The sequence below is a fragment of the Crocodylus porosus genome, unplaced genomic scaffold, assembly GCF_001723895.1.
Source record: "Crocodylus porosus isolate Cpor-Errol unplaced genomic scaffold, CroPor_comp1, whole genome shotgun sequence".
NCBI lineage: Eukaryota > Metazoa > Chordata > Crocodylia > Crocodylidae > Crocodylus > Crocodylus porosus.
Genome location: NW_017728906.1, coordinates 164,226,606 through 164,254,407, shown reverse-complemented (window position 1 = coordinate 164,254,407; position 27,802 = coordinate 164,226,606). Strand labels below are relative to the sequence as shown.

The 27,802-nt window shown below is 46.4% G+C and overlaps 1 long non-coding RNA gene across 1 annotated transcript in view; it reads left to right on the top strand.

The window, feature by feature from the left end:
* The first annotated feature begins 10,905 nt into the window (after positions 1-10,905).
* The window catches only part of LOC109306622, a 25,072-nt gene continuing 8,175 nt past the window's right edge, over positions 10,906-27,802 (top strand). Inside the window, exons 1-2 of the long non-coding RNA XR_002100062.1 lie at positions 10,906-10,916; positions 26,430-26,437. This is a non-coding gene — a long non-coding RNA (uncharacterized LOC109306622). The remainder of the gene's footprint in view (positions 10,917-26,429; positions 26,438-27,802) is intronic.

Genomic DNA, 27,802 nt, shown 5'->3' with positions numbered 1-27,802 from the left:
GCTGACTTCCTGCCCTTTGGGCAGGGGGCTGGACTCGATGATCTCCCGAGGTCCCTTCCAGCCCTGATGTCTATGAAATCTATGAACCTTGTGAGTCTGAGCTCTGCAGCAACTGGTAATAACAGTGTGTTTTCAGGCAGCGCTCCAGGGACCCCATTGGTTACAGTATTGGCTTTGGATTCAGAAGCAATGAGTTCTACTGTGAGCTTTTCTGTAGGTGTCCTGTGTACCATGGGGCAAGTCCCTGGGTCTCTGTGCATCTCAGTTTCCCACCATCAGACAGGGATGCTAGTGCTTCCTTGGGCTGCTTGCCAACTAGTCCTTGGCCTCATCTACAGTGATCTGGTTCTGTCAGCAGAAGACATGGCAACAGTCTGCAGCCACCACCATGAAGCCACCAGAGCTCATGAACATCCATGCACTTCTGCCACCTCTGAACGCTTCCCCTTCAGTATCTGTGCTGCCAAGGCATGAAGTGCACTCTAGGAAGGCACCAGCTCCTGAAGGGACCACCACAGCCAGCAGAAGGCAGGGCTGACCAGAAACCTTTTGCCAGCTGCCAGACAACAGTGGAAACAGTGCCAGCTGCTCAGCAGAGGTGTTATAACTCCATTAATAAAGGAACTTTCATCATAGATGCCCCCCAAGTTTGCCAACAGAGCATTGTGGTGTAGTATAGGTCTAGATGGAGAGCAGAGCCTGTTTCAGAGCATGTGGTTTTATAATGTACTTATAACAGGGCATCCAGATGCAACTGTAATACAAATACTTGTACTACTTTGCAGTCAGGGGTCACATTGCCTAAATCAATTCTCATTTGCTGGACTGTCATATGCCAATGACAGTTTAGTTTTCTGGTTTTTAGCTTTCAGTGTGGAGATATTGCTTGCATTTGGTGCCACACAACAGAAGGGACATGTAATGGTTATCATTTGATGGCCAAGCTCATGGGGTCATACACCCAACTGAGTGGCATTTATTTGCCTGTTGTGTGGTAGCTTCCAAATGATGTATGCAAACAGTTCTATAGTTTAGGGAAATGTCTTGGCAGCAGTATGTAGAACCAAACTCATCTAGGTGGCAGGGGGCAGAAAATTGAAAGAAGGGAAGGTGGGGGACAGATGGAGTCCCTGCCATCTGTTTAGTACAGCCACAGCTTCAAGCACTTCTCTAATCCCCTACAGATCAAACAACTTTTTGATGGCACTCAAAAATGCCCTCCTGAATAATACCAACCCATCTCCCATCTGCCCATTCTCCCACTCCCAGTAGTGTTTAGCATGTTGACACATAGAATGACTTATCTCCCAAACAGATAATTGTGATTGGGGAAGGGGAATGAGTCTTGTATGGGAAAGAAAGAGAATGGGGTGGGGGGTCCTTGGATAGAGGGAAGAATAGGGATCACACAGGTCCTCTGCCATGAGGAGGAATGGAGAATGGAGAAATCCACGTGGAGTTGCTGGCTTGGGGAGGCTGAGTTGGGGGGATTCAGGTATGGGAGGAGGGAAGAATGAGGCAAATAGCACCCCTGGTGTAGGGAGTTGCAGGGAATCCTTGAAAAAGAGGGGCGGGGAGAGCAGCACGCAGGGGTCAAATAGAGGGAACGTAGGGACATCCGGAGCCCCTGGAATATGCAGTGAGCTCAAACTATGGAAGTGATGAAGCATGTTAACCTGCTGCTGTATGGTGCTGGCGCTGCAAGTAACTATTAGAAGGAAAAATACCTGAAGGAGAAGTACTTAGAAAGAGCATCTAGCTGCTTTCCTGGAATCCCCTGGCTTTGTTGCAAGATTCCTTTGAAACTTCCCAAACTTGGAGGAGCTCACATTGATCTGTGGCACAGCTCTGGCACATCTTCCAGTTCAAACCTATCAATACGCCACCGGATGTTTTCCTTTGGGCCTCAGAATCCACAAAGAGGGAAGATCTGAGTTGATCATCTTTTACTGTCCACTCTTGACCTTGTGCCCCCTGCTGAGAGAGTGCATTTTCCACCAGAGGGTCATTAACGGACAAGCTACTCACCTGAATTTTACTATAGCAAATGTGCCAAATTCAGCTCCAGGCAGGGCTAAGTACTCATCTTGATGAGTTTACCTTTTGACGAAACGTCTCTGCCCCTTGAGGAGGAAACAGAAGCACCTGGCTGAATGCAGCATCCAAAAGGCTTCTTCCTCTGTCTTTTCAGTGACTAGTAGCTCCCTGAATTAGAACAATAAAGCAAGCTTCTTCACTAGATACTAGGCACTAGAGTCTTTTAAAATCTATGTTTTTCCTGAACAGTTTCTGAAGTGTATTGGTGAATGTAGCAGAGTTAGGAGAAATACAATCTACCAGAGTAGAGAGACTCACTCTGACCTGTCACTTTGTCATCAAATCACAATATGCCGATGGAAAGATGGTGCATAGCATAGAAAACATCCCTTTTACCCCATGCCATAATTAAATGATGTCCCTCTCATGTTCTTTACTCTCATTAATCAGAGAAAACAGAAATGTAGCTGCTTGCTAATCTTTTTCAGGAGAAGCAAAACTGTTGTAGCATAACAAAAGATGCACTGCAGACACATCTTCGCAGAAGGAAATGCCAGGTATGTCATTGCAAAAGCCTCTCAAGCTAAAAATACAACAGCAACTACAATGTACAGAAGTAAGCTTCTTGCCCATTGGATGACAGTAGTGTCTGCGCTTCTCCAAGTTACTCTCTGTTTCAGAGGCACCTGCTTATGCTCTGTCCCTCCTGAATTGCAGACCAAGCAGCACAGCTCCCCCAGCTGTCAGTTAGGATCTCCTTTAAGAGCTCAGTTGCTCTGAGCCCATGACCCCAGATCAAGTTAAAGCCGACATATGGTATTCAGGTGTACTTTTCTCTGCCATGTGCTGCTGGCAATTTAACAGTGGGCTCTCACAGAGTGTCCTCCCAGCCTTTTATAAGCCCCGAAGAATTAAAGGTTTGCCTGTAGAAGTGTGATGAAGGACTAAGCCTATTCAGTCATTGCCCCCATACCCTTTAAATAAAACCTCAGTTGTGTTCATGTTCCTGGTTGAACAGGGCTCTGCATGACATCCCAGTTATGACTCCACTTGACCATTGCCTTAGTAATTCCTATACACACACACATCAGAGTTGCCATATCTGGCTTCCCCTCTCGCAGACAGGGAGGCCCTACAGGGCTTCAGGAGAACTCCAGCTGCAACAATGATAGGCACTGCACAGGGCTGGGGAAAAAAATAGTGTACTTGCCAGCTTTATTGGTTCCTAGTGCTCACAAGCCCAAAGGGGCAGAACCTGGCTGGGCGCTGTGCTCACATCCAGCCACCATCATCCCAAAGCAGTAGCCACTCAAAGGCACAGACAGCAGCCAGTGGGAGCAAAGCAATGTGAAATGGAAACTAGAGAACTACCAAAATAGTCTGAAACACAGATGCAACCATGCGCAAATCATCATAATCCAGCTTACTCCAAAGAGAAACAACTGCTAGTTCCAACAGGATCAAAGAACCACAGCGATGCATCAGTTACGCAGGTATAAGGAATTGCCCCGGATGGATGCAGATCCTCTTATATCAATATCACCTGCCTGTGCAGACACGCCCCTGGCTATTTGTACAGCTCTTGCATTATCAGAGTACCTGAGCACCCCACAATTCTCAGTGTGTATCTGTCTTCACAACACCCCAGTTATTCCCATTTTCCAGATGTGGACCTGATGCCCAGAGGGCCAGATCCTATCCTACCTAGTAGGTGCATAGTGGATTTTTTCCCACCTTGCTTGACCTTTGCAATACAGTCAGTGCAAGAGATGGGTGGGCCTTTCGTCTCCATATAGCATAACCAAAGGTGGGTGACTTGGCAGAAACCCTGGGCAGTCAGTTGGAATGGAGGCAGGGAACTTCAAGCTTCAGCCATGGAAAGCAGAGTGGGGTCAGGAGCGTGAACAACTGGTGCCTCCTGAGACTGGGGGGCACCATGGCAGTGAGCGGGGACTGCTTGCAGCTGCCGGCGTCAGTGTTGATGGCAGAGGGGGGTGGCGAGCGACTAGCATGGACCACCTGCAGATGTCGCCGGCCTTGTCAGTGGCAAGGGTGGGCAGGTGCAAGTGGAGACCACCCGCAGAAGCCAGTGGCAGCCAATCCCAGGGGGAATATGCCCCACCATACACATCTCCTATGGTCAGGAGTTCTATCAGCCTGCAGCCCTGCTCTCTATGGGAGATACGAACATAGGCACCAACTCACCTACACTGTCACGCTTGCAGATATTAAAAAACAAAATAAACCAAAAAAAATGCTTTACCAGAAGAAGTAGCATGTCACTTCAACCAGGCTCTGCAGTGGCTGTAAAGATGAGGTGCTTCAGTGGCACTTTTAGCTGAAGCTGATTCAATCAGCTTTTAGATAAAAGCACCAAAAAAGCCCCACTAAAGTGCCTGTTTTTTTTTTACAGATGCTGCAGAACTGGGTTGAAATAACACACTTCTTCTGGGTATGCATGTGGCTTGGCACCTTTTACGTCTGCAAGCAACCAGCAAAAAACAAAGTTGGTGCCTGTGGACACTAATGCTGGAAGACGAACTATCAGATGTCATTGTCAAGAGCCAGGTTAACCCTTCCCTGGCCCTGCATCCACTGCCAAATGAAGCACGTTGGATCCTCGCTCACCATATAAAACTGCAGTAGTTGTGGGGCTGAGGAGGGTCAGCCCTGTTGACTGGGCAACGTCCTGCTCCACAACACTGGAACCTCAAGCCCCACTGCCTCCATTCCAGAGTCCCAGTGCAAAACTGTACCGGGTATAAGGCTGCCTCCCCGCGTGCAAGCCCTACCAGTAACTCCTCTGGATTTAGTCTTAAGGCTAAAATGATGACATGTTACAGAAGTAGACACTTTACCATTTTTCCAGGGATTTGAGCAGGGTACGATCACACTGAGGTGTCTACAAAGTGGAAGAGGATCTGGCTCGGAGAGATGAAAGAGTCTTGGAAGATCAGGGCCTGTGTAACTTCTGGAGATCACACTGGAAACCTGTGGTGGAACAGGCACTCAAATTCGGGTTTCTCCTGCCCTACGGTAGGGCCCAAGCCACTGGACCACCCTTCCTCTTTCTTGGACTGCAAGACCATCTTATAAAAAAGTGGCTCCCAAGCTTTTTAGGCTCAAGACACCCCTCATTAGACTTAAGATACCCCTCCATAACTTGTGATTTGAGGCTCTTTATGACAGTACCTTTAACAGTGTTTCAAATGATTTAATTACTTTAACAGAATTTAATAGACTCATCCCATGTTTCTTCTAAGGGAAGGTGGCAGTACCTCTTGGCAAGCAATCTAACAATACGTACATTTGCTCTGGAGGCTTGTAGTTTGTTTCAGCAAACACCGAGTCAAGGGCAGCATGGTGTTCAGCGTGTCACAGTGTGGTGGACATTTTTAGCTGCTTCCTGAAATATTTTTGTTCAAAAGGCACAACAACAGACAAGGGCTTTTCATCACTATGTGTGTGAGCCTGGAGGAGAAGGCACATTCTGCAGAGCCGATCTGGCAGCATTCAGAGACGGGGTGACTCCATCAGGCAGAGATGCTACCACGAACTTCTGTTCAGTTTGCTAGCACAGTTTTAACAAGGTTCTCCCAAGCACAGCTGTGCAGCACAGCAGCAGATTCACCTCTTCCCATGGTTCACCTCAGACTGCTGCTCTACATCACCCAGCTTCTCACGCTCATCTCAGTTTTTTACTTTGTCCAATAACATGTCACCATGGCTTAAATGAAGTGATGGCACTACAGTTTTAGAACAGTCTCCAGAGAGGAAGAAGCTGTTCTACTCAGCATTTGATTTTGACTAATTTTATTCAGGCTAATATCACCTTGTGCAATTAATGCTGTTTTGATGCATTGTTCTGCTTTCATCCTGGCTTTCATTTCCCACTTTTAATAACACTGTCCAGTAGGGCTGTGCGAAAACAGCACTGCTTCGTTTCAACTTGCATTTCACCATTTAATTTAATTTGGAACAGTGTTTCATTTCGAGTTTCATTTCATTTTGAAACCCCTGTTCCATTTTGTTTTGTCAAAACTGTTTCACTGTCTCAATGCTGTTTTGATGTTTTGCCCTTGGCTGTAATGGGGAAGCACAAAACTGCTTATAACTTTGTCATTTCTTGCCTAATTAAGATGAAGCTTGTAGACACCGTAGCCCCTGCTGAGACCACAAAGCCTGCCAAGGTTCAAGGAGATAGATGCAGGGGGATCGGAGAAACTGCATTCCAAATTCTTGGAAGCAAAACTCATGTTACATGTGTGCGTTAAGGCACATCAAGATGAAAACTGCAGGCATGGTAGCCCCTGCTGAGGCCACAAAACCTGCCAGCTTCTAAGGGGATGGGTAAAGGGGTTTTTGGGAAACTGCATCTCAGGCTGCTGACAAGCAAAACTCATGACGTGTGACTGTGTGTTACTGTGTGCCCTCCCTGGTGCTGGGGCCTCTGCACAACATGATAGTGTGCCCCAAGGAGGTCTCCTCCTCCCTTACAGCCTCAGTCTGGTCCAGCACTTTAAATGACAACAGGTAATAACTTAGTAAGCAGCACAGTAGCATTAGCAGCATCTCAGGCAGCCAAACACTCACAGTCAATATCAGAGCAGTCCTTCTCCTCTCTTCCCCCTCCCTCTCTTTACTTTCTGTTTCCCTGCAGGCAAACCCAGCTTCAGCTTCGAAATGTTTTGAAACATTTCAACTGCCCTTGTTTCTTTTCAAGGCTGTTTTGAAGCCCTTCATTTTGTTTCGATTTCGCTGATTTGAGCTCAAAACTAGTTGAAACAGCATCAAAACGAAACAGCCGTTGAAATTTCACCCAGCCCTACTGTCCAGCTCCCCAATTTTAAACAGAGGCCTGACTTTTGCCATTGGCTGTGGCAAAAGGAGCTCATGGGATCCTTGGTTGTATAAACAACAAAGTGGAGAGTAGGCAGTGACCTTACCTCTGTTTATAGTGTTAGTGGCAGATGCTGGAGCGGTGTGCACAGGTCTTTTAAACGAAAATTGAAGAAGATGCAGGCGAAAAGCACAAACATGACTCAAGAAGTAGAACCATGCCTTACAGAGAAAGACTTAGTGCTCCATCTGCTTAGCTTATCAGGAACAAAATAGAAAGAGCCTTGATTATGTGTAAAAATGTCTTTGTGGAGAGAAAACACAGAGGACACCAGTCTTTTTAATGGAGCTGAAAAAAACATAACAAGGCCGGACGGTAGGGCATAGTTATGAAGTTAAACCACGTTTTTGACAGTGAGATGGTTTAAGCATTGGAACAAACTACTGAGGGAAGTTATTCTCCACTTCTCTGTGCTTTCAAATCATGGTGGGATGGGGGTTTTGAAAAAAATGCTTTAGTCAAATGTAAGTTACTGAGTGTGGGGTGGGGTAGCTGGGCAAAATAGGATGGGCTGAGATGCATTGAAATGCAAACCAGATAATCTACTGGTCCCTTCTGGGACAAACATTCAAAAAGCTTTAGCCTGAATTGATTCAACCTTTGCAGGTTAGTCTAACCTGACTAGGCTGAACTGGTTTCCAACCATACAGATGATCCCTCTGGAATGAGGAAATTCAAGTACATGCCTGCAGTGGCTCAGGCTAGAAGCCAGGGGGTGCTAGAGAAGCTCTCCCTTCCCTTGCAGAGGTGAGCTGAGGGGGGCGTGGCCAGGCTCCAGCAGGGCTCTGTTTAGGGAGGGGTGTAGACCCCCAGCCTGCCTGCAGTCCCAGGCTTTTCCTCACTCACTGCTTAAGGGGTCAGAGTGTTGCCAGTCCCCAGCCAGTAGTGAGGCAAAGGTGGGGTGTGCAGTGCATGCATCTGCTGATGATACACAGTTTTTTATTGTCCCTCCCTGCTTCTATACACAGCCTGCAGCAAGCCGACAGGCAAGCAAGCTGGGGTTGGGGGCGCTGATAACTGTTTATCACTCTTATTTCAGTGTTTATCACCCCATTTAGACTGTTGATTCTACCTGTTGATTCAGCACAGACCCAGCATGTGGTCTGTTAGCTGATACACAGACACCTCCTCAGCAAGGCAGAGGGGAGGGGGGAATTCCTGCTTAGCAGGGAGTGGTGAGGGGGAGCGGGGAGCAAACAGCTCTTAAACAGGGTTTCCAAGGAAGGACATTAAGCTACCCTTTAATTAGCTCCAAAAAGCCTGTCTGTTTCTGTCATCTCCCACAGCAAGGACTGTAGCCAGCATGCTAGCTAATGCTGAGGTGTCTGTGACAGACAGGGGAAGGCCTGCTTAACACAGAGTGGGGAGGGGAGTGGAGTGGGGGAACAGAAGCCAGGCAGACGCCTGGGGAGGGGCCAGCCCTACGGTGAAGCAGAGAGCCCTCCCCAGCCCAGAGAGCATGCTGGGGGTGTTTGGGACAGACATTGCGTAAGCCGTTTAAGCCAAATCAGTTAAGTCTGATACTACATTCAACCAGGTTTATCTTAAACTGGTTTCAGCCTTTTTTAAAATGATTTATGTGCACTGAACATCTGTTCTGTTCCAGGTTTAAACCAGTTTCTGATCACTTAAACCAGTTTATATGTAATGTCTGTCCCTAGCCCAGGCGCTCAGGCTGGTATTTCTGAGGTCAGAGTCTTCTGTCCACTCCTGTGATGTTAGTAGGGAGGAATCCCATTAATCTTGCTGTCTTCAACTGAGAAGCTCCATTCAATTTTAATGGAACTCCAAGGAATCTACTCCTGATTTATATCAGTGAAACTGAGCTCAGACTCCTCTTAAAAGATTCATACAAGGATCATGCATCTGACAGACAGTGAGCAGATGGTAGCACAGAACTGTGCTGCTGCTGGGGGAGGGAAAGGTATATCCTGCATGGAACAACCAACTCTATTCCTTGCCCCCACATCAGTCCTGCTAGCTAGTGCAGGAGAGGTAGCAATGGTTGTGACCTCTTCCTTCTCCTCTTTGTGGATTCATTTTTGCCCTAAGCTCTGCCATGGGAGAGCAATTACTCATGATGTCTGATCCCTACTCCAGGCAGGTGTGTAAATGCAAGAGAGGTTTTTTCCCCTTGTACATGCATATGGACTTATCTGAGCCACAGCAGCCTGGAGGCCCTGAGTGCTCCCAGCTTTCAATCATCTTAGCAGCTGTCTTGAGAATGCTTTAAGACTGCTGAGTTCTTAAGGTCATCCTTAAGGAAGTTTTAAGAGATTAAGGGTAGCTCAATTATTTAAGGTTAGTGAAATGTGTTAAAGCGGTTCCTCTCCATTACGATGCCCCATCTGCTTCAGGACATATTTTACAAATAGCTGTGCTCCAGAGGAAGCGACCAGCTCCAAAAGCCAAACAACCTTTAAAATGCTTCAGGATTTCAAGTTTGCTCTTGCTACTTCTTTAAGCAGTGCAAGGCAGGCAGTCTCACTGGATGCTTTCTTTGCTGCCTCCAGCAAGCTCTTGAGAGAACTGCCCTCACCCACAAAGTTCAGAAATGAGATGATGAACCTGTCCTGTGGTCACCCCTCAATGCCCCTGTTGAGCACACCAGACAAAGCCTCTGAGTGCAGCAGCAGGGATGCTTCATTATCTTATTTCCAAACCTGGAGTGCATGAAGCAGCAGGAAGTGGGTGAGAAAGTACTTCCCTATCAGCTCTCTTGAGAGCACCACAGAAGCAGTATAGATGGGTTTCAGGAACTGCAGTGCTCAAAAAGCTGACATAGCTTGTAAGTAGGGTTGTCAACTGTCTGTAAATGTGTTTTACTTTATTACTGCCACCCAGGGTCTGGCAGAAGGGTTACATTTATATTATGTAAAATATATGTCAGTAAAAATATATATAAATAAAAATGTAAACATTTGCAAACCTTTCCCCAAAAACCACACACGCACATGCACGCACACGCACAAACACACACAGAGTAAAAAAAATTGCTTTTCAGTAAAAAAAAAGATTCTTGGGTTGACAACCCCACCTGGAAGTTCCAAAAACCAAACAACTCCAGATCAAAGCATTTATAAGCTTCATGTGTGTAGTCTGTGAAAATCCTGAGCTCACAAGATCTACAAGTTGAAGAGCTGCATAGTCTTTTCTGTACAGCAAATTTAAATAAAAGAAAAAAAGCTTTTGCAACATTAGGGTTGAAAGACAAATTCCAAGTAATTTCAGGGGAGACATGATTACCTAGTGTTTGTTTCATAATAAGAGATATTGTTTTTCAAAATACAAATGAATTCCTTTTGTGGGACATTATGTGCACAGTATATAGGTGGTGTAATTTTGTGGTACACTGCAATGATGGGATGAGAATTCTGCTGGGAGCAGAAGAGCTGCAGAAAATGCTTCTGGAAGATGAGCTGGGAACCCACTGATGTTTCTCTTTAGGAGCAAACAACAATTGCCAAGTGCCAAACAAATCAGTGAACTAAATCCACACTTCACAGAGGCCCAACGTAACACCTTTCAGTATGTTCAGGCTACATGGGCTCACAAAGAATTAGGCTGTCTGAAGGACTTGGCTGGCTGTCAGATGTGCTCTCAAGACATTATTAGGCTAGATGACTTCCTTTGACCAAGGTCATGTACAATATAAGCTTCTTACATCAAATTAGCTTGCACCTCTCCTAAATAATATCTGAACAATTTGGCCAGCATGTGAGAATGCTTGCCATTACTGGGTTGCCAGTTGATGCTATTATACTGAATACTGTTTCTGATTGCCTAAGTCTCTGTCATAATATCCTATATTTTTTATGACTTCTTCCTTCCTTCCACAACCCCAGTCTACACTGGCTCAGTGATCTAGTTGTTTTATCTTTTATAGAGCACCTTTCCATGTTGCATGTAGTGTGGAGTGGTAGCGTAACTAGGGGTGGGCAACTGGGGCACCAGCCCTGGGCACCCACTTAGAAGGGATGTAAAAATGGCATCCACCACCACTGCTAGCCCAGCCATTGCAGCCACTGCTGTCAGCCTGGCCCCAGCTGCCAGTGTGCTGCACCTAGTTGTTATGCTTGTGGCATGGGGATTGGCCTCACAGTGTAATACCGCTGTCTGGGGGCATTTGGAGAGATGAATTGGGGAAAAGAGAACCTGCTTCAAACTATGTGGAATTATCCCTACTCCAGCCACATTCCCTGTAGTCAGGGACCGCCACCCTATGGTAACTACTGTATCTTTAACATCCTTGTAGGATGTGTGTGGGTTCAAAGGAGAGGAGTTGACTGAGAGAGCTGGCATCATCTCCCACAGGGACATCCCCAGGGATTTGCTGCAGGATACAGCAGAGGGCAGCCCTCCCTCAGCACTGCCCTGCCACTCTCCTGCAGTCGCAGCTCTTTCCTCACAGATGCCCTAGCTAAGCAAAATATTTAAACACTGGCTTAACTTGACTATCCTAGTGACTTCAGTGGGAACTGAGCATATGCTTGAAGTGCTTTGTAAGGTCAGGGACAGTGAAAGAGCAGAGGGGTTTCCACTCTGACAGGACTGTAGAAGAACTGTACCTTGGAGGTACTGATCTCCCCAACTTTTCCATGGCCTTGGCCCATTTCCATTAGATTTGCATCACCTCCACAAATGGAACGTGCACGAGAAAAGTGTGTGTTTTTATAACCCAGCAGGTAAATTATAGATTTTGCTTCTGAATTACAAGATAAACTTGATTTATAAGAACAAGCACTGCCAGACTGTAGCCAGCCTCAACATAGTCCTGAATACCACATTCAAACTTAGGCAGAAAGAGGCAGAGACAATCTTTCAAAGAAGGAGAGCACAGAAAAGGATGTTTCCTCAGTGGCTATTAGTGTTTTTGCCCATGTTATCCAAGGACACAGACAGATCTATTCTGTGTACAAAAGAATTACCTGGCAACTTAGTGACAAGACTGACAGAAGGAGGAAGCACCAAACTGTCCACACAACAGATTGCTGCAGTCAGAGATGCAAATCAAAGACTAGGAGGTATAATCTGCTGGAACAGAGATTCAACAAAGTTCATTGCAGCATTGTGTGTAGGAATCAGTAAATGATTGAGTCCAATTTCAGCTTTCCCTTGTGTCTGTCTGTCTCTCAGCTCTATGACCACGGAGCTCAGAAAGTTATTTGTTTTACAAGCCGGACCAGGCTTACCATACAAACCGGACTCCATTCTGCATTTACCCAGCCGTCTTCTCCATTGCATGCTTCACTCCCCTGTCCTGGCTTAGGCAGCTTCCCAACCTTAAACAGCAACTCTCCAGCAATGGACTACCCAACCCCTGTTCTTACCATGGCACCAGACTTTGCTCTGACCCAGCAGCAGCTGTGCTCCTCATCAACACAGACCACCTCATCACTGGATCAAACAACATATATTATTTGAGGTTCATTTGCCTGCTCCTCCACCAACATCATATGCAACCTCACCTGCTTACGTGTTATGTACAGTGCTCCTCTGGGATGGATGGGGTGATTCTTATGTGTAAGAATGAATGAACACTTATTTGACATCTGTTGCAGAAAAGACAAACAAGCCTGTGGCAGAACACCTTAACCTCCCTGGACTTTTCATTGTTGACCTCAGGGTAGATTTTGTTCTTAGATAATACAACTTTAAAAAACATCTTGAATGTGAAACTGCAGAACAAGAAATCATCCACAGGCTGTCTTGTGTTAAGTATGATCTAACAGAGACTGAAGAATCTTATCCCATTTGCCTGAACTAGTTTTTATAAGCTCTCTGTCCCCAATGGGTTAACCACTTTGTTTTCTTTCCTATCTGCCTTGCCTTTCCCAGCAGTGCCCTCTCCTTTTTCATCCCCCTTCCCTTTGCTTTCTGTATAGAAGCTTTGCTTCCTGCAGTCCCTCCACAGCCTCTTATGAAAACTCATGCATCTCAGATGTGGTTAGTCCCTGCCTCACTTACCTAGAGCTAGTAAGAGCCTCTTGCAGGAAAGAAGGGATAAAGCATTTGACATGAATCATGGCACCTTCACTCTCTCCCTGCCTCTTGCAAGGCCCTGAGTAACTATGGCTGGCCTTCAGTGGGGCATCTTCTCAGCCAGGCTTTCAAAGTTGGCAGAGGGTGGGAAGGCCAGCACCCCCCTGCATTTCAATAGCTCCGTCACTTGCCACTGAGCTGAAATCTTTACTTTTTTGGTTGGAAAAATCAAAGTTTGTCTGAACTTCATTAGATTTCCCCCCATGGTCACCAGCTAATTTGCTCATGTTAGGGTGCCTGTAGACATGCTGCGAGGCTGCTCCAATGCATTATAATTACAGCATGTCAGACAGAGCAGACTCGATTGATCAAGTCTGCTGGAGCATTGTAATTACCGTGCTCCAGCCAGGCTCTGTGTCTTGTCTTGTATATCGGCATCCCCCTGCTTCATCGAACAAGCTTTAGTTCAAGATCCCCCACAGCCATTTTGAAGCGTGGGGATGCTAATACATGAGACACTGCAGCGCTTTAATTAGAGCGGCTCTTCGATACTATCTAATTAAAGCACCTCCCTTTTACACATGGAGCCCTTGGAACCAGACGCACCCACTTCCAAATTACCTCAAAAACACCACAGCAAGACTCTGAATGCCCTCTCACGAGGGCATTTGCTGGGGTATTGTGTAGAAACTGGAAAGGCATACACAACTGGAGCATGGTAGCTGGGTGGGCCCTAGTAGGAAATCCCAGGGTAAAACCTAAGTGAAGGCCAGAGGAGCCTGTTGGGATGAGACAGTCTTGGACAGGTCTGGCTCTGTTGAATTACATTTTCTTGCTGCAACATTGCTGTTACACACTGACCAATGAAGGGTTAAGGTTCGTGAGGAGACCGGTTAGCACAGCACTAGACACCCTGACCCCAGCTTGGCCTGAGCAGGCTGCCTGTTGAATCAACTCGCCCAACTGGCTGTAGCCCTTGGCTTAAGAGCAGCACAAGCAGCTGCACTTAGCACAGTACCTCACTCTTGAAGTAGTTTCCTGACTCTGCTCACCTCCAGGACTGGTTCCTCACCCAGCCCTACCTTGGGTTCACCTCTTTCCCAGCTGCTTCCAGTAGCCTGGATGCCATGACTCCTGGTCTCCGGCATTGCCTTAAACATGACATCTATCATGCCCCTGTCCTGAAATGCTCAACTCTGGTCCCTGGCCCATGGCCTACCTTCTACATCTGCTCCTTGAATTCTCCCGACCCAGATGCCCACTTCTACCCACTGAACCAGACAGCTTATGCCTCAGCACTAACCCAAAGCAAAACTCATACAGCAGCTCATGCCCTTTTTTACTACTTCAGCCTATATCAAGGAGGCTTGGAAAAGTTTTGTCTTTATTATTTACCCAAAAAAAGCAGCTGAGGACTTTTCTGTTAGCCCAATGCCCCTCCAGTTCATGGGATGATGTTAACTTCACCAGTTGTCTGGTAGACCCAGCACTGCAGGACAGACTTCAATGGGACATTTACACACCATGCAGTAGAGCATCCCCGCTGTGCAAGCCAGAGTAAGTAGGCAGTGTATGCTCAGAAACAGCCCACTGCAAACCCAGAAACAAGCCAGTGAAGGTAATCCTTGATCTCCACTGTGCTGGACAGCAGTTGCTGAGGATGACCCTAGGGCAACCTCGCTAGCATGCTTCTGGGCTTGGAGTGGGAACAGATGGGCATGGTGTGCTGAAAGCTGTCCTGGCTGGGACAGGCAGCCATTGCATCCGTGCTAGCATGACCTCTCTATGGTAATGAGGCAAGGTAGTATTGACATAGCAAGTCAATGGGCGCATCTACATGTGAGCTTTAATGCCCAGTGGATTATTTTACTGTGCATTAAAACGTCATGTAAAAAAACCAGAAACATTATGCTAATGCACAGTAAAAATCTACTGCACTTTAAGCATCACTAAAAAAGTGTGCAAATGCACTACTGCACATTAGCACAGCCTACTGTGCATTCATTTTGTACCTCATATTGGAGGTACGAAATTTAATGCACATTAGAAAAGATGCATTAATGCATGTGTGGATGTGCTCAAGGGCTACTAGATTAGTGCTCTTATGCTTTCCTCCAGATGTCCCAGACCTCTCACAGTCAGTAAGCAATGCTCAAAAGGTTTTAAAATTTGTGAGGGGGATTGTGGTCTACATTGGGGGTGGGGAAGGTTGGGGTTTTCTATGTTTTTGTTTTTTTAATACCTGCCAAGCTAAAGCTCCCAAAAAGCAGGTGCAAGTCAACAGCAACTTCTTGCACCATGATTTATGGGCAAAGGAAGCTTTCAACCTATACCTGAGAGATCCAAGGACTCCTGAAAAAACACACACCAGAGAAGATCTAACATTTCTGACATATATAAAGGGTGAAAAGTGACCAAAAAATATTTTGTGAAAAACAAAACCTTTCAGGATGAACTGGGTCAGCCAGGGCCTTTCACATCTGGATTTGTTTCATATGGTCTCAGTGGGAATAAAGGTCTTGAATTTCTATCCCTTGGCAACGTGGTAAGTTTAATGGATCTTTCACTTACAATTTATTCCACTGGGATCATACTTCAGTGTGTCAACATGCCATTGACACCAGATCTAGGCTGCCACTGCTAAACAACAAGGATTTTTGTGATACCAGACCCTTGAAGTCTTTACCCCTTCATAATGTAAGCAACACTTGTCTACTCCTCAAAGGCTCTTCCTTCAAGCTATCTCTATTTTATGCCTTGTTTCAATTCATAGACCTTCCACCCAGCTATACTCGCATGAATGCAGGCTAGTTTTTTCCTCTATTGGTAATATAATAATTTTTAAGATTAACAACTAAAATTATTTCCTACAATTTTGCCTTTCCCCACTACATTTTCAAATGAGGAAAATGTTCTGGAAAGGATGTGGTGACACACAGAGGCCAGCTCACATCTGTGGAAGAGACTAGGAGCTGCTGCAGCCTGTCTCTTAGTGAAGGAGTGGGCTCATGCCAAAGCACAGGCTTTCATGTCCGCTGAGCTCAAGGTGACTCTAGCAGAGAATCCTGGAGCCGGATGGTACCTTCAGGGTCAACTAGTCCAACCCCAGGCAGAGGCAGGATGTGCTATTCCAAAACCATCCCAGATAAATGCTTATTCAGTCTCTTTTTGAAAACTTCCAATGAAGAAGATTCCACAACTTCCCTGGACAACTTGTCCCTTTGTCTTACTCTTATGACTGCAAGTAAGATTCTGCTGAGGTTTAATTTAAATCTGCATTTCTGTGACTTAAACCTAATTGCTTCATATCCTGTCTTCCAAGGCCAGGAAGAACAGTTGTTCTCCCTCTTCTGTGGCAGCCTTTTAAATACTTGAAACCTGTTCTCATGTTCCCCACTTCATCTCTTTCTCTCCAGACTAAACAACCTGGCTCTATATGGTTTGCCTTCCACATCCTTTATCAACTTCATCACTCACCTCTAGATCCTGTCTTGTTTTTCTATATCCTTCTTAAAATGCAGAGCCCCAAACTGAAGGTAACAGTCCAGCCAGCACCTAACCAGCACTGAGCAGAATGGCACTATCATCTCACGTCTTGCACACAATGCTTCGGTTAATGCAGCCCAAAATGGCATTTGCTTCTGTAATGCAGCCTTTTATCAGTGTATCCCCCAGAGCTGTGCACAATGTTGTTGTTTTACAACCAAGACATACAGTGTCAAGCAGAACCAAGGGCAAAAGTTGTGGCCCAAGGGGCCACCAGTTTCAAGGCTGAATTGCAGCTACTACCTGGCACTAAAGGGGGAAGAGGATTTTAGCATCTATTTTTCTCCTTGCCCCTCCTCCCACAAACCATGAAGGTGGAAACCACAAAGTGGGGAACTGGTTAGTGCTGCTGGCTGTGCTTTGAGGGGAACAGGGCTGGATTGTGGACCTGTTCTGGGCTCATCACTTAAACAACAGCAAACAGCAGATCCCTGCCTGAAGGTGCCTTAATTTCATAGATTTCATAGACATTAGGGCTGGAAGGGACTTTCCAGCCCTAATATCTATAGTTTCATAGTTTCTAGGGTCGGAAGGGACCTGAGTAGATCATCTAGTCCGAGCCCCTGCCATGGCAGGAAATAATACTGGGGTCAAACGATCTGTGGCATCTGTGAATTATGTGCCTGTCTGTAGACTTTTAACAGCACTCAGGTCATGGTGAGGGACTTCTCAAAGGGTTTTCTAAAAGGCCCTTCAGCACACCATGTAGCATACCAGTAAGTATGTGGACGAAAGAGCCCTAACTCTTCAACTTAAGTTGAAACAATTTTTTTTGAGCTATGGAGATCCTCAGTCCACTCCCCAAAGAACAACTGGCACACAGGCATGTCACGCAAATTAGACCTGCATGGTAAGCCCCCTACTATAATCCTTTTAGGAGCTGACCAGGCTCCCTCTTAAAACCAGGTATGCTATTTGGTAAAGCTCCCCTTCCATATCAGATCCTCGGCTTCAGGGGCCTGATGGATAAGGAACTGTCCTCCTAGACCAGAACGGTGGGTTCTCACCCTACCTGGAATTCCTCGACGCCTTACTTAGCCCCAGTGGTCTGATGGACAAGGTGCTGGTTTCCAGAACCAGGGACTGTGGGGTCAAGACTCTTTGGAAGCGTAGGTTATTGGGAGTATTTATTCAAGTCTAAGCAGGGATTTGAAATACAAAAAATGGTTTGTTATAAAGAGGATAGTGGTCAACTGTTCTCTGTATCCACTTATGGACAGGATAAATAATGGGTTTAAATAGCCACAAGGGAAATTTAAGTTAGATATTGGGAAGCACTTGCTAACTTTGAGGGGGATTAAGCACTGGTACAGATTTACTGAGAGGTTTTGTAATTGGTGTAATCAAAAGCTTTTAAGAGTGGGTAAGACAAACACGTGGATGAGATGATTCAAGACAGGGAGGTTTCTTCCTTGAGGAGCTTGGACTAGGTGACCCCTTGGGGTCCCTCCCAGCTATATGTTTCTACTGGGTGGGGGATGTTGACCTACTCCTATTTCCCTCAATTAATTTGATTATGGTGGGAAATGCATTATCTAGGGCAAGGGGCAGCATGCCCTCAAAGCAGTCAGGTTCTAAGTTCATCTGATTCCCACAGTGCGCTCCACAGCTGAAACCGCCAGACCATGAACTCCTAGTCTTGCTCTCACACACTTTGTTCTGGGTTTTGTGAGCTCCAGTGTCCCAGAGAAGCACAGATGCCTTTCAGGGTCATGCATAGGGACATGAACACTGACTGAACTGAGACCTGTCTCTTTTCAGGGCTTTGAAGAAGACCAGGGCTGGAACATAATAGAATGAGAAAGGCTTTCTCCTGGGAACCTGTACCAATGAAGAGGCAAGCTGGCAGCTATTATATTCTGTGATACAGAGTCTCTGCCTTGCTGACACTTTTGAACCAGGTACAGGGAGTCACAGGAGTCCAGCACGGGGAGGAGGAACACATGGGTCTCCGTGTTCAGTCATCAGGTGGGAGAAAGGAGCACAGCTTCCTAGCACATGGCATAATTGCATAGATGGCTAATCAGATGCAACTGAGGAGCAGATAAGCATGCTCAGGGACTTCAGTGCATGGGCATAAATTTAGATAAGTCAAATATTTATTTTAAACGGCTGTGCCATATGCTGATGAAATGCTAATCCTCACTGTAAATAAACTCCCCTAAAGCACCTCCCAGCCAGTGAGTTACATCTGTTTAATCAAACAAACTAGCAGAAAGTACAAATAAAATCAGCATAATTGAACAGTGCCTTCCCACAGAAGGTCAGTCAACACTGGGATACAGCATGGTCCAAGAGAAAGGACCCTGGGCTGCGAGTCAGGAGATATGGGCCCTATTTCTGGCTGTGCCTCAGACTTGCTCTTCACTTCTCTTTTCCAGCCTGCTCTTTTCTGTATGCATGAATTGTAAGTACCATATTTTCTCACATATAACCCACACCTGTTTTCTGAAAACCAGTTGGTGAAAAGGTGGGTGGCCCTTATATGCCAGAAAAATGGATCCTCAAAGGTCCAAATATGGTGGCAGTAGGATGGAGGCAGTGTGAATTGCAGTGGCTTTGGGAGTCACGTTAAGGCTGCCATAGCTCCCCTGCTGCCAAATTTCCAGACCCCTATGGAGCCCACAGATGGCTGACATGGCCAGTCTGACCTGGTGCACAGCCCCTGACCCAGCATGTGGGTTTGGACCTGCTGTACTGGGTCAGATCAGTGGGTGTAGCCCCAGAGACAGTGCACAGCTGCAGACCTGGCATACCAGATTGGTCTGTGGCTCCTGTCCAGCATGTGGGGCTGGCAGCAGGCTGAGAAGCTGGCTCAGCTCCCTAGCTGCTGTGTCTCAGTTTCTAATCAATCTTTTTCCACTTCATGTTGCCTTTCAAAAACAAAGAGCATATCATATATGGGGGCATGTTGTATGTGAGAAAATATGGTATCTTGTACAGTGCTTGGCCTTTCCCTTCTCATGACCTTGAACACCACATTGCTGTATTACAGTTACACACCAAGTGTTAGCACTAATCCCCTTCATACCTGGGAGCTGTTTAAAGAAACTGAGCTGGGAACAGATCTGTTAGGAAGTCAAATATTATTAAAGAAGAGAAAGGTCCTTTCTTGTGTCCTTGGGAACCTGAACTGGTGACTGGCAAGTCTCTAAGCAACCAGGATGGTGGACGAATGTGCAGGTAGTGACTGGAGGGGGCTTCCTTTTTTCACGGAAGCAAACATTTTGTCAGTTCATCCCCCTGACAGCACAGACATTGGCACCGCATTGTCTTTATCAACATGCATATTGCAGAGCGCTGTCAGCAGCTCCTTGGAGTTATTCTTCTTTGCCTTTATCATATTTACAACCCCCTTGGCAGAGTTGCTATGGTTTCTGTTACTTTGAGTCCAATTGGTATTCAGCGCATTTCCTCTCACCTTCTCTGTCCCAATGACCTTTATTTCGCAAGGAAGATCTCACACAATCAACTTGCTTTATTATATGTTGCTCAACAGACTCTACAAGAACACCCACTGCTAAGCAAGAGAGGTGCCTGTTGAACCAATTCATCTGTCAAAGACGTGCGAGAAGAGACATGCAAACAACTACCATCATTTCCAAACAAACCAAAGGCACCATAAAGTGCAGCACAATGAGCTAGCTACTGGATAAGCTAGAGGTAGATCAGGAAGTTGTACCTCCCCAGTGGAAAGGCACTTTGGGCTGGAATCAAGGGCTTCTTTAAGCAAGTTTGTTTTATCGGGTTGCCTTCCTAAGGTCACTCCACACAACTGTTAGGGCTGGACACGCATGTTTCCTATGTAGTAAACTGCAGTGACTGCATGGTAAAAGTGCAGCAGATACACAGGACTTGCAGCCCTGTTGTGGCTTGGATCCAGGGTGAAGTTACCCCTTGAAAAATGGTTAGCAACTTTACTGTGTCGCTAAGTCACTAAGTGGAACACGTGTCCCTTCTCTTTACAGATTTGGTCAGGGGCCGCACCGGGGAGGAGCTTGCTCAGTGAAACTGGCTCCTTTGCCACCCAGTGGTCACATGGTGATATAGTAGGGAGCCAGTTTAAAAGAGCTGATCATATGCCTGCTCCGTATTGCCACAGGGCCAATTCTAGGGTTAACTGTAAAGTAGTAATTGTGTCATGTGTCCAGGCCCTTTTTACTTTTATTCCTGAGCACTTGCTCTCAAGCTGCTAGAACTATTCATGCAATTCACTGCTCACAAAGGGCAGTCTTTGTTAAGCTGACAACCTTGTTTTTATTTTGGGAGGTTTTGGGCAAAGCCAATCCCAGTGCAGGAGGACACCATTCAGTGCATGCTCCTTTTTTTGAAAGCTATGAAATATTGTTTCTTAACAATCTTAATGAACAATCGTCTTAATTGTTCATTAAGGCAGAGCACTAAGGCTGCTGGCATGCAACTGTTCTCCAGATGCTGCCACCCCATGAGCGTCCTAACCCCCAAACAGAAAGGCTAGGGACAGACGTTACACATAAACTGGTTTAAGTGATCAGAAACTGGTTTAAACCTGTAACAGAACAGATGTTTAGTGTACATAAACCAGGCTGAAAATGGCTGAAACCAGTATGAGATAAACCTGGTTGAATGTAGTATCAGACTTAACTGATTTGGCTCAAACTGGTTTATGCAATGTCTGTCCCAGACACCTTGCTGGTTTAAGTTAAATCGGACTCCCCCAGCATCCTGGTATGCTCTCTGGGCTGGGAGGGTCTCTCTGCTCCATGGCAGGGCTGGCCCCTCCCCTCTGCTCCCTGGCTGCAGCTCCAGCAAAGACTGCAGGCAATGACCTGGCTTCTGCTCCTCCCTTCCCTCTAAGCAGGGATTCTGCCATCCCCTCTGCCTTACACAGACACCTCTTAGCATTAGCTAGCAGACCACATGCTGGATATGGTCCGTGGTGTGGCAGACGGGACAAAGGCAGAATTAACAGGTAGCTGGTAATGTCTCTCTGTTGTTTTCTTAATGGGCTGATAAACACTAAGTTGGCGGTGATAAACACAGTTATCAATTCCCTGCCAGGTTGGTCAGAAGTGGGGGTGGGGGAAAGAACCCCTAATCAGAGCATCCTGCTGAGGCCTGGCCACACCCCCCTCAGCTCAACACTGTAGAAGGGAAGGGAAAGCTGCTCTACCACCTCCCAGTTTCTAGCCTGAGCCACTGCAGGCATGTGCCTGAATGTTTTCAGTCTAGAGGGGCTGTTTGTGCAGTTACAAACTGGTTCAGCCTAGCCAGGTTAGACTAACCTGCAAAGATTGAATTAATTCAGGCTCAGGCTTTTTGAATGTCTGTCCTTAGCCAAAGGAACCAGAAATTCTTGGTTAAGTTTCTCCACCTAACTTTGAGATGAATGTTTGTGTTACCGTAAAGGTTCATATTTCCAAAAGCTAGAAAAGGCAGAGTCAGCTCACAACACAACCATACCCTTAACTCTGCCCCTGAATGGACAGCTAGCATGGGGAACATTAGAGTACCTTACCTACTCTGAATAAAAGCAACCCATCATTTTTTCTGGGCCTCTGTGACATGGAATTTGCTGTAGAGACAGGGCACTTTTACCCATGTCCAGTGCAATCGTTTTGGCTGACCTTCTCTTTCCAGCTCTGAGTGGGATGACCTGAAAGAGTACATTGCCTCATGTGCTGGTAGCATGTTCTCCTGACACTCCAGGCATAGCTACACCACGGTGGCAGTGTACCTAGGCAGGGATACACCCTGCCACTCACTCTAGCTCCTATGCACCAAACCCAGAAATGCTGCTGTGAGGCTGCTCAGAGGGTGTCCCTCTGAGGTTGCTCTCAAGACTTTGGTCTTCCTTGTGCATGACAGCTGCTGTTGGAAACAAGTCTGGAGAGGCCTAACCAGTACCTATCCAGGATTGGAGCACAGTTAGGAATAGGTGGATGGGGCATCCCAGCCAGGACATGCTACCACCTCTGTTGAGCTGCAGTGGGCAATGTGGCTAGAGCTGCCCAGAATCACAAAGTTAGGTAACATAGTCCTGCAGCTGATGGGAAAACATGCTTGTGTTGTTCCAAAACCTGCACTCATTCCCCTCCCCATACTCCTCAGCCACATTTGTGGAAACTGGATCAGATGAACTGGTCACAACCTTGTTGCAAAAAAAAAATGGTCCTGCTTGAAGGGTAGAGGGCTAACACAAAGCAGGCACCTGTGGTGTGTGAGATCAAGTGTCACGTGCTGGCTTATGCAGTTCAGTTAAAATGTGATTTGAGGTAGGAACAAGGCAGCAAAGCTTAGTGCACATGCAGTGACCAATGCTTCTGACAGGTGCATTTATAGTGCAGTAACCTGAGTGGGTATAAATACTGTCAACCTCATTATCTGAATTAAGGTAATCCCCAGATGGCTTGGCATTGGCGCACACTGTGATTTTCCAGGCAGCATATACCATCTGCAGCAGCTGAGTTTGGGGGCTGCTGCCCAGCTACTGAACACTTTGGGTTTCTCAGCCATTACAGAGAAAGATTAAGTGGGAGAGGAGACAAGTTTACAACTTGCTTTAGAAGCTCATGCTTACATTTCCCTCAGGAACACCTGCCATCACCATCACTAGCAGCTATATACAACCAGTTTTATTCCATCACAGGCCTGCTGAGATGCACTCCTTGCCAGGCTACTTGGCAGCTGTTGGCCCACACTGAGAAAGTAGAGCCTTTGCTCTGTAGCCATACTGTTGCCACAAATGTTGACACCAATTTAGTGTATTCTAGCGACACTGCAGAGTGCCAGATGGGCACCCTGTTATTTCTAAACTAGTCATGCTCAAAAACAGGGCAGGGACAATAAGTACACAGAGAAAGAAAGTTCTGGACTGAGAATGCATTCCTAGACCAGAGTCAGGACAACTACTTCCAACATTGACAAGACATCCCACATTAGCCTTTAATTGATTTTCATGTTATGTCATTCTTTCTTTAGGTTGTTACATAATTTTTGCTAGTTTGCTGCAGCTTCTCTTCTCTTTACAATGATCAGACCATGGCAAAGCAGCAGCTCTTGGACATGGTATTCCACTTCCACAGTGACTTTCTAGGCAATGTTTTTACCTTTCTTAAAGGTATTAGAACCAGTTCCTTTATTAGGTTTCCTTGCTCAAGGTTTCATTCATGAAAGATTAGAAAATACAGATAACTGCAGGTACTGGGATGAGAAAGTTAACAGAACCTGAAACCAGGGAAAAATCAGTTTGGTCTTAGGAGACCATGGTTCTCTTCCTAGCTCTGCACTGACCTTTTCTGTACCCTCTTTTCTAACAGTTACTGGAGGCATCCCTTCTGAAAGGCCTCCTGGTTAGCAGCACCTGATCATATAACTTCCTGAGTGCCTGATTAGACTTTCAATCCTCAAGGGCAGGTAATAAAGTAAAGCTGACCACCTGTGTGAGGTCTGAGCAGGGCATTAACTCTAAAAATCAGATAGGGCCTGTGCTCCCTGTCCCAGTCTCAGTCACGCAGCACACAGGTTTATAGCTTGTGGCAACAAAAGACCAATTTAGGACAGAAAGCATTATTGATGGCTATATCTGAAACACAGGTTCTGAACATTAATCCCTTGCTGCAGAGGTTTTTAGTGACTCAAATGTCAATACCAAAGGCTGAAAAATCCAACTTTATGTTTGAGGACTCCTGGATCAACTGTCAGTAAAACATTCACAGGAACTAACAGAGAGAGACTCCACACATTTATTACTTAGCACCAGTTTACTAACACTACAGAATTAATGGTGCTAGCAAGAAAGGAGTTCACAAATGTTTGGAACGACTGCATCAAACTCAATGCAGTTTAGAAACATGTTTTCCCTTTAACTCAGGTGCAAAATATTGAGATGCTAGACACTGAACAATGTACAGAGATCATAAACAATCCAATTGTTGGTCAAGGTTACATGTCATTTACATGCCACGCACTGAGGTGTTCAAACATCACCGAACAAAGGCTACAGTCTACCATGGCACAACTGCAAAGAGAATATTACAAAAATATGGACCTGTGTCCTGCTGAATGGATCCATAGCTCATCTCTGCAACCCCAAGTTCCCACTGATGTTAGCCCTGCCCTGCTATTCACACATGAGTACACTGCCTTGCTGCGGGTATACTAGGCACTGATCTTGCAGGCTGTCCTGCGTGGGCACATCTCTGGGACTTGGGCAAAGAGAGTCCCACATTGTCTTCGATAAGGCTTTGTGTGGGTGGAAGGGCCTAACTGACCCGACCTGTAGGCCAGGCAGGCACCCCACTGTGAAATGTTAGGAGCAGGGACTATCTCCTACTGTGTGCACAGCCCAAAGGATTCCTGATTCTGACTAAGGCCACTCGGTGTAAACACTGCATAAATAAAAGGTTGATCGGGGGCATTTTCAAATGTCTGCTCTTCCACTGTGAAATGTATCACAGGGAAACAGCTAAAAGGGGATCAAGCCATTTCAACAATTCCCAGCACAGACCAGATAAGATGTGGTGTGGTGACTCACTGGCATAAGCTAGCAAGTTCAGTGAAATCCAAAGGAACAAAACCCTGCTCCAAGCACCTGCTAATGCTCTTGCAGGCACAAGGGTCACGGCGCTGTGACCCAAGAGAGGGAATAGTGAACGTGCAGACATCAAGAATCAAGCACAGTAGCTGAAAGTGCCTGGCTGAGGCCACTGACACCGTGCAGCAGTTGTGTGAAGCTTCTGAGACACGAGGTCACTTGTAGCAAGCAGAACCCGTGGTCTCACCAGAGTTACAGCCCCGGAGCAGGTCCGACTGTGGAAGAAGAAGCACGTGGAAGGATGGAGGTAATGTTCCAAGCTCCAAAAGCTGGTCAGAGTTAATCAAAAAGTTAACGTGGCAGGTCCCTCTAATTAAAAAAAAGACCTGCAGACCTTTTGTCACACAACAGACTTGCAGATAAGGGCTGCCCGCCCCAGTGGACTGGGGATCAAGAGCCTGGATTGCTCCTAGTGTTGCTCCCAATTTCCTGTGCTGGGCAGATCATGTCACACCTCTGTATCTGTTTCCTCTCTAGCTCGTTGTCTAGATCAGGGGTTCCCAACTTTTTGCCCCTTAAGGGCCATTCCAAAGGGGCAGTCCTGGGTAATGGGCTATGCACTGGGAATCCCTGGTCTAGTCTACTTGCCATGGACAGGCTCAAGTTCCCTGGGGTTCAAGGTGCCAATGAGTACCATGCATGGAAGAATCTCATTGGTCCTTTTAGTGCTCCTGGATCTCTGCTGTAGCCACAAGGAAAAGTAAAATTAAAACCCAGGTGAGACTACTCACAGAAAAGGGTAAAGACAACGAGCTCCAATACCTGCACCAGAGCCTGCCTGCAATGTCATTTTAAAGTTTTTTGCTCTCCAGAGAGACCCAGTTCTGCACAGGGCTGAAATTAATTCTTGTGCCAAGGGCAGTAAGCTAATTAAGTCCCCCTTAAACCTGAAACCTTGTTGTACTGGCACCTGCCAGGAATGACTCCCACCCAGAACCTGAGCAGATGACACATTTACACTAGCATGAGTTACCAGAGTTATGTACTCAGTGTAAATTACCCTGATATTTGGAACAGACAGATATGTAACCCTCATGAGGTAGTTTCATAAGGCAGGCAGCCACAATAGTCACTTCCCACTAGGCAGCGGGTGGGCAGATAATACCATATTTTCTCACCTGCAACATGCCCTGGAATATGATCCACACCTTGTTTTTGAAAGGCAGAAATGAAGAACAAAATCTTTCCTTCCAGTGAGTAACTGAGTAGCAGCAGATAGGGAGCTAAGTCTGTCCATCATGCTGCTCCCTGTGGATCATGTGCACGCTTTATTGCCAATTTACTCCAGTAAGTGGCATAAATGGCTCTTACCATATTTCTTGGATACATTATATACTCCAATTTCGAGCAGGTGGCTTTTTCTGAAAAAATGTATATGTGGTATATGAGAAAATGCTGTGAGCAAACAGCTACCACAGGATCAGCTGTGGATTGATGACATCTACACTGCTATGACTTACACCAGTGGAGTTTGATCTCTTATTTGTCCTGGGCAACAATACCCATGATTCTAGCAAGTTACATTGTATAACACTATGTCATGAGTCTGCTCCTTTTTTCACTCTGGTGTAAAGAACCATAGAATCACAGAAGTCGGGTCGGAAGGGACCTTGTAGATCTTCAAGTCTGACCCCCTGCCTGGGCTCAGATGACTCCAGCCAGGTAGGTATCAGCCTCTTCTTAAAGGCCCCCAGGGTCTAATTAAAAGGTCTGCAGGTCTTTTTTTTAATTAGAAGCCAGCACCACTTCCCTTGGAAGTTGGTTCCAGATGGTAGCCGCACTGACTGTGAAGTAGTTCTTACGGATGTCTAATTTAAACCTACTCTCCAACAACTTGTGGCCGTTATTCCTTGTTATGCCAGGGGGCACTAGGGGAAACAGTGTCTCCCCCAAACCCTTCTGGTCCCCGCTAGTGAGTTTATAGATAGTCACCAGGTCCCCCCTCAGCCTTTTCTTGTGGAGGCTGAACAGGTTCAGGTTCCACAGTCTTTCACTGTAGGGTCTGCCCTGTAGTCCCTGGATCATGCGGGTGGCCCTCCTCTGGAACCTCTCAATGTTGTTCACATCCCTCCTGAAGTGGGGCGCACAGAACTGGACACAGTGCTCCAGCCGTGGCCTGACCAGTGTTGCATAGAGGGGGAGGATCGCCTTCTTGGCCCTGCTAGAGATGCACCTGTGTATGCACGACAAGGTCCGGTTAGCCCTGCCAACCGTGACCTCGCATTGTCAGCCCATGTTCATCTTGGAGTCAATAATGACTCCAAGATCCCTTTCTGCTTCCGTGCTCTCGAGAAGGGAGTTTCCCATCTTATAAGTGTGCTGCTGGTTACTACTGCCCAAGTGCAGCACCCTGCACTTGTCAGTATTGAAGTGGATCCTGTTTTTGCTAGCCCATCCCTGTAACCTATCCAAGTCTTCCTGCAGTCTTTCCCTCCCTGCTAGCATGCTCACCTCACCCCAAATTTTGGTATCATCAGCAAATTTAAACAGTTTGCTTTTCACCTCGTTGTCCAAATCACTGATAAAGAAATTGAACAGCGCGGGCCCAAGGACTGAGCCCTGGGGGACTCTACTGCCCACTTCTCCCCACGTCAAATATGACCTGTCCACCACCACCCCCCGAGTATGACCCTTTAGCCAATCTGCAATCCATTTGACTGTGTAGGCATCAATGCCACAGTTGCCTAGTTTTTTAATGAGGATGGGGTGGGAGACGGTGTCAAAGGCCTTGCTGAAGTCCAGAAAGACTACGTCCATGGCAA